This window comes from Rosa chinensis, chromosome 2, assembly GCF_002994745.2.
Source record: "Rosa chinensis cultivar Old Blush chromosome 2, RchiOBHm-V2, whole genome shotgun sequence".
In the NCBI taxonomy this organism is placed as follows: Eukaryota; Viridiplantae; Streptophyta; class Magnoliopsida; order Rosales; family Rosaceae; genus Rosa; species Rosa chinensis.
Window position 1 is genome coordinate 79890610 of NC_037089.1, and position 14429 is coordinate 79905038.

Sequence of the window (14429 nt, forward strand, 5' to 3'; positions counted from 1 at the left end):
TCCATCTCATCTTCTTTGTCTCTCCATTTCCTTTCCATTTTTCTCTCCATTCTCTAGTTTTAAGTTTCTGCATTTTTAAGCAAAGAGAAGAAGAGAAGAAGAAGCCATGAAGCCTCCTAGCCGTCATCATCCACCTTGTGCCGTGATAGTGAAGTCTTGCTTTAAAGATTCAAGATCAATGTCTCAAGCTCTTCATCATCCACTCCCTTCATGGTGTAATTCTATCTTTTTCCTTGTAATTTCTTTTGGTTTTCTTTGTTTAGATTTGTAGAACTATGAATTCTAGTTAACAAATAATGTTAAGGGCAAAGTTTAAAGCCCGTTTATATGTTTTGAGATAAAGTTGTGATTTCTATATGTTGATTTTTATGTTGCTTTATGATTAATTGAGAATTTTCAGATTCATATATTGTGATTCGAGAGTTGCTTATGTGAGTTTGTTTAATTAAATTTGCGTTATAGATAACTTTTGTATTTTAATCTTATGTGGTTGCAAACACGTAGGGTTTTGATATGAATGGTGCTAGGTTTAAGAACATGAAATCGACTTTTCGTTTTGTGTAAACTTGAATCAAAGTAGTAAAGGTTTTGTGCAAAGACCGAATTTAATTAAAGAGGATTGCAATTAGGTGGACTTTTCCATACTAAGTTGTACACTTGAGTTGATAGCCTTTCTCTATGTGTAATGCGTTAAACATGACATGATTGACTAGTTTTCTAGGGTTTGATTGCATGTTTAATAGGATTAATCTAGGTGCTTTCACTTAGATTAATTAGCATTGAAAAGTAAAATATGGGAAATTGTTTGCTTTTAACGTTTCACATGATCAACTCCTCTCTCATGACTTAGATGAACAATATTAGGGTTTGAATCAATTTTAATCATATGTTTCGATTTTGATCTTTGTTCTCTCATTCCATTCGTATTTTTATGTTTTTGCATTTTAATTATTTTGTTAACTTAGTTTTATTTTCGAAAATCCAAAAAACAAAATCCCCCTTTTTTTTCGTAAATAATGTTTATAGTTGTGAATATATTTGTGAATATTATACTTTGTTTTAATTTTAATTGTTTAATTGTTTGACAATGACATGTGTACCCTCAATCCCCGGAATAGAACGATCACTATTTGCTTATACTACTAACGATATTTTCAGGGTTAAATTATGCGCTTGCTTTTAGCGCATCACGACTCCCAGTATTATCTGATAACGTTGGTTTGTCATCTGGTTCCAGCTTCGATTAATATAATTGCCACCACATCACTGATTCCAGAAAATAGAGCAATTTGATTAATTTGCTTTCCCTTTGTCGTGGCAATATTTCTGCACACATATTTGCATGTTTGGACAATCAAACTTGGTCTTTTGTCTTCTTGTTCATCACTCTCATTTGACCACCGGTTGCAATACATATCTGAAGGCTCTATGTTGAAAGTACTTTGTCTTCTTACTGCATGTTTAATCAATTACCACGTCAAAATGGCTACTCCATTAATTAAATTTGCCACCACCATTTAAGCATTCACCCATAATTAAATTGGCCTCTTTTGTCTTTCTTTGTTAATTAAATTACTACTTCCATGAACAAGGAAAGGAATTCGGTTAATTAACAATTGGTTTCAAATCTTATGGTGTATAGACTTGGTTGCTTCACTACCACTGCCTATGTATTCACTTAGTAAGGGGGCAGCTCGACTTCATCTAGTTGGCAAGGTGAGTCTGAAACCTCTGAGCAAATGTCGTTCTGAGCCTGAAGGTTTTGAATTCCTCTAAACCTCCCTTCTGTTTGCAGGTCGCAGAGAAGGTTGGAACCAAGGATTAAGGGTGAGGCTCTTATTGCTTTGCTTGATACAGTTGGTGTCGAGCTTTAGGTTTTGTATTTCTTGTTGGTGTAAAAACAACTTGACTGCAGATTTGTTCACTTTGTGGCATCATGATCAACAACAACTTCTTGTCAACTTCAAATAATAATCAACTGAAAGCATTGGTCAACCATGGAGAAAACTTTGGTCGTGTTCATGAATGACCTCAATTCTAGTAAGTTTTGGTAGGATGACCATGGTAGCGTCATTTTGAAGGGAGTTTTTAGCACTTTAACAGCTGTTCGTGAACAACCAATTTTATGCAATAACTCTTGCAGGAGCAGCATCATTTTGGAGGAGTTTTGAGCATGAAACTTGGCTGTTCATGAACAACCACTCTTGTTTCAATGCTTGAGCATTTAAGGCAGCAACAACGTTAATTTGACAGGCATGGGAAGACTCTAATAGTTGTGGTCGTTCATGAACGGCCTATTAGAGTCTTGAAGGGGCGTAAGACATACAAGGATTAATTGGAGAAGCATGTATCACAGAGAAGACATGTGTATACCTATAGCTTTTCTCTTTCTTTCTTTGGTGGCTTCTTCTCTCGTGCGTCTCCTCTTCTTTGTATTTCTTTTGTTCTGCTGTATAGTGTTGCTGTAGGGAGCCTTTTTATAGGCTTTTGAGAGGCTAACTATCATATCATAGCCTTTAGTTCAAATTTCAAAAGCTCACTTTAATTATCACCTCATTCAATAGATAAGGTTTACTTTAACAGCTGCAATCCCAACTTTTACGTGGAATTGAAAATGTTTATGACTTTTTCTACTCCCCATCTTTTTGTTTTGAGCTTGGAGACTCGTCCCATGTCATTTGCTGCACTTTGCAGTGTTTGAACACAACTAGGACATTATCCTCTTTGGCTATAACAAACCCGTGTTTAAAGGTTTGTGTTACAAAACAATTTGTTTTTTTTTTTTTGAGATAACTAAGCAATCCCAATATTCTGAAAGCTTCTGGACTCTCTCATTATTGCATTAGACCCATATTTGCATTTTGGGTTCGTGAAATTTTTTTATCTCAACACTATTAAGGGCCATTGCCATATGACTGGTTTTACTAGATTTTGTTGAAATTACAAAAATATCGTAAAGTTTCTAACCAAACTACTCGATGAAACATAAGCTTTAGCCATTAGTTCAATGACTTGAGAGTTCTTAAAATAAATGGCCATGTCCTACGGATGTATCCATATTTTGGTGGAACTGATTTAGCCTCGGTTCCATCAACATAATGAAAATCATATTTTCAGTGATATAGCTCGAATCCCTCTGCGAATTGGTTCAATTCTAAGCTTCCTCAATCGATTTTCATTTGTAGTTTCAAAATTTCTTAACATTTTTTTGCTTTGTTGTTTGTGATTAGGTCTTTTACATTCTTATAAGCTATATCTGTATATTGAGTTCTGAAAGAATTTTTAAACTGTAGCACATCCATTATGAGAAAAAGTCAACTTATTAATGGTTTACTAATCCTATTTAGGGTCAGTACTTTATGGTGGGTTAGTAGCCCTAATCACAATCCCTAATTCTCTATAAGATTAGTTTGAAACAGTGAATGGTATAGACTTGAGTGGAATAATGTAGTGTAATTGAGTGCATGCTGCATTCACTGTGTTTATGCAATTGTAGTAGCAATTCTGTGTAAGGCAAGTTAAGTTTCCTTTTTGAAATCTGCATTGACGGTGAGGCATGCCTCAGTTTGTGAATTTATCTAGCTCAGTATGATAGTGTCATCTTATCAATTCTTTGGATGTGTTTCTATAGCTTTGGAATCTCATTAAAGCTGTTGATTTATAGCATTTATATGTTTCATTGCTTTGAAAATGTGAGATGCATTATATGATTTCCTTATAGTTCTATATTTGTGTTGCATGATTGTGTAAATACATAATATATGAATTTTATGTGTTCTCATTATCAATTAATTTCTGAGGATCAGTAGCCTAATAAGGGTCAGTAGCTTTAGATTTTCTTGCTTTGGGTGAAATATGTGTGCAACTTTACTTGACTGCTAGTACTGTGTTATGTTCGTATTCTAAGAAAAATATCTCATCTTTTTTTTAAATTTGAACATCTCTAGTAAGGATTTCATTTTCGAGTAGTGGGCTGTGTTCCTTGAGTCCTCTATGTTTGGTGCAACATGTGTGATTAGTATGTGATTGTTATTCTTGAGAACGTGTTTCTTTTGTTTAAATTTGTCCTCCATGTTCTGTCACCACATATTTAGGATTAGATACATGGATAATGAGTAAGCTACTGAGGGTTAATATTTTTTCATAAAGATGTTCTACTGACGGTCAATACTCATATATTCGCATATCATATATACATATTCATTACAATGACAAAGAGGAAGGGGAAAGCATTTGTTGAAGAAGCAATAAGTATTCAAACGAAAGACAAAAGAGAAAAGCTGCTGCAATTAAAGAAGAGGATATAGCAACTGAAAGGAAGATGATAAGAGCACAGAGACCTAATTACATACAATATATATAAATGCAATTCGCATGCATTCTGGGTTGCCATAGACACCTACAGAACAACAATTGGAAAGAAGATATAGGGAAAGCTGAAGAAAATGCCGTTTTAGGGATTATATGTTCACCTCTATCAGATGAGTTTTTAAAGTTATATGACTTTAGGTTGACCTTTGCTGATCATGATCAAATTTTGAGCTTGTATATCATATTTTTCTATTTAATTCTAATATCAGTTTTCTCAGCTCAAGCTGGAAACACTTAGTCGTTACTGATCAATTCTCTATTTCATGTCATAATGGGTGGGAAGAGATTGATTTATGGGATAGAGAAAACTGGGTTTATTGACACATTCAACTAATTCAATATATGTAGATGCAGAATGACGTATTTGCCAACAAATTCAACTCTAGAGAAAAACGATACAATCAAAGAAAAGAACAAAGATAAGAATGAAGTATCCTTCATAATGATATTGAAGGTCAGAAACATTAAATCATGTTAACTATCAGAAGCTCTTTGAATTTATTTAAAACTCTAGAAGGTCAATTTGGTAATTTACTCATTAACATAAATCAATTCATAAATGGAAGGAAAATGCCGCATGGATTTGGGCCTTGCGCATGGATAAACTACAGTACCGCAAGGGATATGAAAAAAATAGGTCTGCTAATGGTAAAATCTGGGCTGAAATTGTACCTGGTGGTAATTTGCTATAAGATTGAAATGTTTTGATGAACATAATCGTTCTGCCTTGAAGAACATGTCAAAATCTTCTAAATGATTCCAACCTTGGAGGCCAAGTCTACTCGATGCTTAAGCTTAGTCTCTGTAATCTCTTTGTAAATCTATGTGTTTAATGCTAATTTCCTTAATACATGTATTTGGTGTAATATACAATTGATCCTCTCGGTGTGTGGTTTACCACAAACTCTTTGTTCTCTTTCTGTTATCTTTCATGGTATCACAGTCACAAAGCTAAACAACACACTTCTTCTTTTTTTCTTCCTTTGCAACGTCCCTTACCCTCTACATGCCATCGTCACTACCGGCCATGGCCTCTTCATCCTCGTCCTCAACAGCTATTCCCACCATAACTATTCTTCTCTCCATCAAACTAGACCGTACCAACTACTCTCTTTGGTTGGCACAGATTGTCCCTATTTTGTGGAGTCGAAATCATATCGGCTTTGTCAATGGCACCAACAAATGTCCTTCGATCCATTCAAAACCATTGCTGATGGGAAACCTACTAAAGAAGTGAACCCTGACTATGATGATTGGATCCAGATGATCAATTGGTCCTTAGCTGGATTAACGGCTCCCTCACGCCTTCAGTTCTTGCTACTGTGGTTCGCTTTCCCTCATCTCGTGCTACCTGATCTTCTTTGGAAAAACGTTATGCTTCTCAATCTCAGAATAACATTTGTTATGAAAATTGGGCCTATAATGAATTGCCCCTTATTTATATTTATATTGTCGCTGAAGAGGCAGAATTGACACAAGAAAACGCGGGGATATATTCGAAATACTTCTCGCTTCATTGAATGCTAAAATGACATTCACAGTGCTCCTAATCATAGAATGCAAGGACCGGCTTCACATGAATATGCCAAGCAGCAGCATTAATTCACCCATCAACGAGGAACATTTGATGGCTATGTATGATTCTGTATGTCACTAAGCTTTAAAGCTATCGAAAGATTTACATAATCTAAATTTCTGTTAAAATAACACATCAACCAAGACTATGTGCAGTTTTATGTACCTATCGTAGTATCGTATTCTTGTTGAGGACTTTCGCTTTATGGGCATGCATGGTTCAAAATTACTGTCAACGTACACACGAACACTTTCATCAAGATCCCGTCAACCGTGTATAGAACTTGGAAAAGAAAGAGCTAACAATTTCAGGGAATAATCAAACAGGCTAGGGTTCTTACAGTGACGTTAATATGTAGTCGATCTCTTGCAGTTTTACAAGCGCGCACCTCCAACAACACAACGAAAAAGGGATTGATAACACACACCAAATGATACTATTGGGCCAAACAAAAGAGTTCTTGTAGTGGAAAGCTATCAAGAGCTAGAAAAATTAAGTTTTGCAACATTCAAAATTGTCCACCCTGCCCAAACCATGGAAATTAACTTCAATCGATATATATCCTATAAAAATTTACCTCGAGTGCATGGCCTATGTATACAAGACTGCCCTCATTTCCTGATACGCCTGAAGGCTGAAGCACTGAAGTAACTACATCACCATGTCCCATGCAAACGGTCTATATATAAGATTCTGACACAGACTCCTTGCTTCTGCAGCTTTGTTCAGTGCATCTTCAGTAGCCAAAAATTGCTGAACATAAGCTTTCTGTGAACATGATATGGCAACTAAAAAGGAATTATTAATAACTCACGACTTTCCTATGGACAGTATGTCTGGCCTTCTATGGCATTAGGGTTTAGCCTAGCTATTCTATGGATAAGAACCAAAACAAGAGCGATACAATATCCAGAAAATTAAAGAAACAGTACGTACGTAGTTCATGTCAACTTTAGAAAGCCTAATGAAAAATCTAACATTAATACAGAAGAATATAAAGTAGAAAAAAGACTTTCATAGATATGTTTGATGTCCTTCAATATTATTCATCTCCGAATAGGAGGATATAGAGATACAAGTGAATCCTAATAGAACAATATCTCCTACATTTATACAGAATACGTAATCTACATAAACAAAGAAAGTAAATATTTACATAATATTCTACACTCCCCCTCAAGTTGGTGCATAGATGTCGATCATGGCCAACTTGTCAATTGAGTTGTCAAACACTTTCCTTGACACTCATTTCGTAAGAACATCTGCTAATTAATCTTCTGTATGAATGAATGGGAAATGGATAATCTTTCTGTCCAGGTTTTCCTTAAAGAAGTGTTGATCCACCTCCACATGCTTAGTCCGATCATGCTGAACAGGATTATGAGCAATTTCAATAGCAGATGTGCTATCACAATGCAAGTCCATAGGTTTCTTTACCCAAATCTTTCAACACATTACGAATCCACAGCATCTCGCAAACTCCATGTGCCATTCCTTGAAACTCAGTTTCCGCACTCGACCTAGCAACAACCTTCTGTTTCTAACTGAGCCAAGTCACAAGATTTCCTCCAACAAATGTAAAATATCCAGATGTAGACCGTCTGTCAGTCTTATCACCAGCCCAATATGCATCCATGTACCCCACAACTTCCAATTCATCTTCCTTTTTTAACAACAAACCTACTCCAGGTGCCATTCTAAGATATCTCAGAATACCATACACCGCATCCATATGCTCTTCACTGGGACAATGCATAAATTGACTAACCACACTCACAGCATAAGCAATATCAGGTCGAGTATGAGAAAGATAAATAAGCCTCCCTACTAGACGTTGGTACCTTCCTTTATTAGTTGGAACCTGATCCGGATAGATGGCGAGGTTATGGTTCATCTCAATCGGTGTCTCAATGTGTTTGCAGCCAAGCATTCCGGTCTCAGCTAACAAGTCAAGCACATACTTACGTTGGGATAAAGAAATCCCCTTTTTAGACCTTGCAACTTCAATTCCAAGAAAGTACTTCAATTGCCCAAGGTCCTTCATCTCAAATTTCTTAGAAAGATACTTCTGTAGCGCCTCCATCTCTTTCAGATCTTCCCTTGTGACAATCATATCATCAACATATACTATCGGAGCGGTAATCATACCCTTATTACGCTTGATGAACAAGGTGTGATCCGAGTTGCTCTGTCTATAACCAAACATCCTCATAGACTTAGAGAACCTTCCAAACCAAGCTCTAGGAGACTGCTTCAAACCATATAGAGACTTCTTCAACTTACAAACCTTGCCAGTATCACAAGGAATATTTTTGACTCCTGGTGGCATATCCATATAAACCTCTTCCTCCAAGTTTCCATTAAGGAAGGCATTCTTCACATCAAACTAATATAGAGGCCAATCTTTAGTTGCAGCAAGTGAAATTAATATTCAAACAGTGTTGATCTTTGCTACAGGGGCAAATGTCTCTTCATAATCAATTCCATAGCGCTGGGTGTATCCTTTGGCGACTAATCTAGCTTTGTACATGTCAATGCTCCCATCAGCTTTAAGTTTTAATGACAGGACCCGCCCCTAATTTCACCCTGAAATCCGAAGTGGCCCTGCGGGGCCCACCTTAGAAGAAATTCTACCAAAAATTTGACGGAACTTCCCCTAAAATGGGCTACCCAAAACCTGTAGAAAGCATTTACACTTCTAAATCAAATCATCCTTATACTTCTGGAGCCACCCTGCTCCCCAACTCAACATCAATCTCCAATTCACAAAACACAATCCTCGACTGGAAAAACATAAATCCTATAGGTAATCAGAGCAATTCTAATAGAAAGGTAAATAAGGACAACCTAACTCAAAGGCAACCGCGGAAGCTATGCTGTTGACTATGCCTCAACTCCGTGTACGCACAACCTCAACCAATTCGCCTGCAAACTGGGCATTTGAAATCGAAGGGCCCAGGGAAAAGTATATAAAAACGTTAGCGTGAATGGACAAAATAAACAATTTTAAACCAAAAGGATTTTTATACTTTCCCACATTTATTTCCTTAAAACTCTCGATGCATGCAACGATTTAGAAAACAAATCAAGAGAACTCCGCTCAAGAAAAACCGACTAGCCCCGCTAGTCACAAACAACTGAGAGGAAAGATCAAAACTCCGATACTCAACAGGATAAGACCAGCCCCGCTGGTTACACGAAAATCAGACTAGGCCCCGCTAGTCGAGAAATGATAGGATATGGGGAAGAGATATCACCATACAGGAAATGGAACCTCGCAGGCTCTACCTACCCTCAACTGCCACTCACACATAGATTGTGCGAGGAGGAGAACTAATAACCTCAACTTCCACTCACACATAGATTGTGTGAGGAGGAGACCAAATAACCTCGACTGCCACCCACGTGAGGAGGAGAATAAATCACCTCTACTGCCACTCACCAACACAAAGTAGGTGAGGAGGAGAACAAGCTACCTCAACTGCCACTCACCAACACAAAGTCAGTGAGGAGGAGACCTAATCACATAACCCGCGTATGGTGAGGAAAAATCATCGAAAACCAGTAAATCCATGTAGCTTCCCCACATTTCTCACGAGATAGAAATCATGTATTCAACGACGTGACCCCGCACGCCAAGATTACTCTCAATTTCAAAATGGATAAGTGAGAAATAGGAATAAATCGACGGCGTGTCCCACACGCCCAAATATTCTCAAATCCGTAACCAAAACCGGAAATTAGTACAAGTAAATCTCATTTCCAAAAATCTCTCAAAATCTCCAAGAAACCAACCAAATCCAAAATCCTTAATTAGGCATTCCCGATGCCAAAATCGAAAGTCAATAAACAATTGAGAATATCCAACTCCATTGAAACTTATCTTAAAAATCTTCCAGGAGCTTAACTCGGTGATTAAGGATATGCTTAATTCCGGAAATTTACCTCGGAAATAAGGAATTCATCAAATAATATTATAAATCAAAACCAACCTTTGAAACTCATTATTGAAAGCAAATCCATGAAATAATTCGAAATCAATTTCCGAAATTTAATTCATTTCCTCAAAAAAATTATATGAATAAACACTAGAGCATTATTTTAAGAAAATAAATGCATGCATCGCTATTTAAAACAAAAGTCCACTCACAGTACTATTCCGACGATCACGCATTTGTGTTCCGTCATCGAGCAATAGCTCGGTACGTCGTCCTGTACACACTTATATTCCGTGAATAATTATTCAACAATTTAATACGATTCCTAAAATCAAATCCTTACAATTACATCTCCCATTCTCCTCGGATTCAGCCCAAATTATACCACTAATACCAATTCGTTAATTTAAAGGTTCCAAGGCAGAACCGAGAGATATCCGACGGTCGGATTCTCGTAATTCGATAATCGAAACCCTAAATTTCAAAAATTCATAATTAATTCCAAGCTTCTCCAAAATTCACCAAACTTCACATACAAGCTCTATGATAATTATAGAATTTAACTAGCCAGAAATTGAAATTAAAAAGCTACCCTAGCAGCCGCTACCGCCGCCACAGTGGCGGCACCGCCGCCACCGCCACCAGCTCCGATGGCCACCAAACTTTGGCAGCATCATCTACTCAACGAACCCAATAATTCTTTCAACTGTAACTAAGTTAGAAAATGAGCGGAAGTACCTCAACAATTAAGGAGAAGTTTGAACCCGAACCTTCGATTCGACCTCCACACTGCAAATCGTGGCTCAAGGCTAGGGGCAACATGATCCTTGGGAAAAACCGCTCCTTCGATGCCGGTTTGGTGGCCGGAGATGGCCGGAATCGCCGGAAATCGACGAAAATCCCAAACTGCTACAGTAAAGTTTCCGGCTTGATTCTTCGTTTTCCGGCCAAACCGCAGTGAGTTATCGCCGTGGGGAGGTTGGGTAGAAGTAGAGGAGTCCAACGGTGCTGGTTGTTCGCACCCAGGTGGCCGGAAGAGGGAGATGGCCGGAGTTGCAGAGAGAACCGAGGAGAGGAAGAAAAACGCGGGGGAGGAGGAGAGAGAGAGGAAAAGAAAGTTACCGGCCCCCAACAGTAAAAATTCAAATTTATACTTTCTACTAATGAACAGTAATTTTACGAGCTCCGATTTTTACATACCACATATGCACGCGCTCGGTTTAACGTCCTCTACGACTTCCATGAAGAACATTTTCCCAAATTTTGACCTGAACAAAAAGGCAACTTTTAGGGCCACTAAACTACCAAATTAGGGTGAAAAGTGAAAGTAATTGTCGTTTACCGTCCAAATGACTAGTAGACGGGTAAGTGACGATACGGGATGTTACATTTACTATAAACACCCAACGTCATCCAACAGTTTTCTTTCCAGCAGGCATAGTCACAATATCCCAAGTCAAGTTTTTCTGCAAGGCCTCTAGTTCTTCATTCATCGCTTGAGTCCACTTAGGATCTGCCAATGCATCCTGTACAATACTAGGAATAGATACAGTAGATAATTGATCAACAACAAGTGCATCTGACCCAGACAACCTATGGTTAGATATGTAATTAGCTATAGGATATTTAATTTTGGCTCTGATGTCTGGTTCATATTGTTTCTTAGGAATACCCTTGGTAACCGTCTATGATCTCCTAGACTCAATATTATCTACCCTTAGATGATTCATTTAAAATTAAAGGTACCTGAGGAGGAACATTCACAACGGATCCTTCAGTTGATGATGTAGAGGGGGGTAAAAACTCTGACAGGTGAGAACTCTAAATTATATTGTCTTCACTGGGTGAGTCATGGCTGAGCTAATCAATGGGTAATTCATCAGCATCTGTCCTATTTGACTGGTTATTGATTACACGCATTTTTATGCGTATAATTATATCTAAAACACTAGAAATAAGCTAATCCTTGAGCCAATTATAATGTAATTAATCCAATTTTATTTATTGTGTAGGAAATAAGCGGAATTGCTGAAACCAAGTGAAAATGGTGGAAAATTGAGCAAATTGGAGTTTCCGACAAAAGAACAAAATAGCCGACGCGGGTCAACCGTAGTCAATGTCATCAAAGGAGCGGGATCCAATTACCTCCGATACTACGTGCGGAAATGCATGGAGAAGAGTGAGAAGAAACGGGTAGAATTGTAAAGTCGACAAAAGTAATGCATCTTAATTAATTAAGTTAATTAATTAACTGATCATTAATTGCTTAATTAATCAAGTGATTAATTAACATAATTAATCAAACAAAATTGTGCAGCCATGCACGTGCAGCCTGCTATACTTGCTTTCACTCTCTTCCTCATTGTTCACACATATAGCACGTGAACACTTTTCCTTCTTCAAAATCAACCATTGCAGCCTTGACACGTGGACGTGGATAGCTTTTTCTTGCTTTGGCTGCCACCCATTATCAATCATACTCTCTTCTCTCTTCGACATATATATATATATACCATGACCTAATTCTCCAGGGGGAAAGAACTAACCCAACAGCAGCCGCACCACAAAACAGAGGCAACCCCTTTGGGCTGCTCTCTCTCCTCATTCTCCTCCATTTTTCCTCTTTTCTTTAGTTTTATTTTAGGGATTTCAAGGATTTACTCACACAAAGCTTCAAGGATCTATCAAATGGCTCAACCTCTACAAGATTCAAGAATTGGGTAATTGTAGGAGTTATAATTCAAGAGTAGTCATGTTGGCTTTCTAGCTAATTGTGGCTATCATTGTTTTCTCCTACACTTCTCTTTTATTTTCTCTTTGAATTTTGTAGTTTTGATGTCTATAATTATGGGTTGTGAGTAATTTTCTTGTTGGGTTTTAGGGTTGTGTCTCTAACCCAAATTTTGTGTAAAAGATGTTTAATTTAATGTAATGATGGTATTTTCATATGATGAATGCTTATATCTATTTTTGTTGGGTTAAAATGCATGTCTAGGAGCTTAGTCAACTCTAGGGTGTGTATTTTGAGCATGTCTAGGATATAGTTAGGGGCTTGACTCCCTCTAATTCCTAAGCTAGAAACCTTCAATTTCATATTCGAGGGGTTATAAGCATGGTGATTTACACTCATTGCGTGATTGCGCGGGCGGGTCGCTTAGTAGTCTAATTCCTCTATCTCTACGCCTCTTGATGTGAATTAGTGACCCTTGAACCGGCTCTAATTCATGTCAAGTGAGTCCTAACGGCCCTTGAACCAGAGTAGGAATACCATAAAAGGGAATTTCGGTCCTTGAGCCTTGAACCACCTTGGATACGACTATCGCCAAAATAGGAAATATGCATCTATATTAGATTAGCTTCCGACACATGAGATTTGAGTGAAGGATCCTCCCTAGCACCCGACATTCCCATTTATATTGTTTACGCTTTTATTAATTTCTTTGCATTTTTATTAGTTGCTTTACATTTCATTACTTTTTGTTATGTTAAAATCATCTCTCAAAATATTGAATTTCGACTCATTGTAGATAATCATCACTAGGCTCTTAGTTGTGATTAGGCTTTGGTGAGAACCAAAATCGAGCATTGCTAGGGCTTGGTGCCTTAGATTAACATTTTTATTTATTTTCTTTTTCTTTTCTTTGTTTGCTAAGTGTCTTTATTTCCGATTACCCAAAGATTGTGGGTTAGCCACTAATCCCCGTGGTACGATAAACTTTGGGCATAATATTTCTCTATCTTGATAATGATACGTACGCTTGCGTAAATGTGCATCAAGTCAGTCATGAAGAAGTCGGCTGGATGGCCCATGATGTTGACTAGATGAGGACCCCACGAGTAGGTCATGTAGGTCATAATATCGGCTGGATGGGACAAATCCACTTTGGGATGCATTCTTGTTCAACCGGTCATGGTGTTGGTTGGATAGAGACCCCACGACCATGGGCCCACTGCCATTGTCAAGTCCATCTTCTATTTCTTCTTCAAAAAACATGGCATCTTCTCTTCCTTTTTTCAAGGCCACGGGTCCACCTTCTATTTCTTTTTCCAAGGCCACGGGTCCACCGCTAGTAGAACAATCAATATTCCCAGCTTCTGTTTCTTTTTCTTTTCCTACTGCTCCACCTTCTTTTTCTTTTCCGTTTCCAACCCCAAATCTCAATTCCAAGGTTTCTAATTCTTCAAATGTAAACAAATCTCGAGGATTTCCTTCACAATCTCTCTCCCTCTGAAGGGAAGACCCCGAAGCTCCCCTTGAATAATAAGACTCGAACTCACGAAACGCAACATCAAGAGAGAAATGTATAGTGCCAGTAAGAGGATCATAACATCTATAACCCTTCCGGAATTCAACATAACCAACAAATATACACTTATGGGTACGGGGATCAAGCTTGCTACGTTGAGACTTAGGAATATGAACATAGGCAACACACCCAAAAACACAGGGCTCTAGGTTAGGTAACGATGGAAGTGACAGAAGTTTCTGAAGCTGCTGTTAAGGATTTTGAAATTCAATCACCCGAGAAGGAGTACGATTAATA

At 37.8% G+C, this 14429-nt stretch overlaps 1 long non-coding RNA gene across 1 annotated transcript; it reads left to right on the plus strand.

Moving 5' to 3' along the window:
- Positions 1–1674: 1674 nt before the first annotated feature.
- LOC121051509 lies at positions 1675–2381 on the plus strand. The gene is made up of 4 exons (XR_005805938.1): positions 1675–1716; positions 1796–1827; positions 1916–2040; positions 2144–2381. It is a non-coding gene; the product is annotated as an uncharacterized LOC121051509 (long non-coding RNA).
- The last annotated feature ends 12048 nt before the right edge of the window (positions 2382–14429 follow it).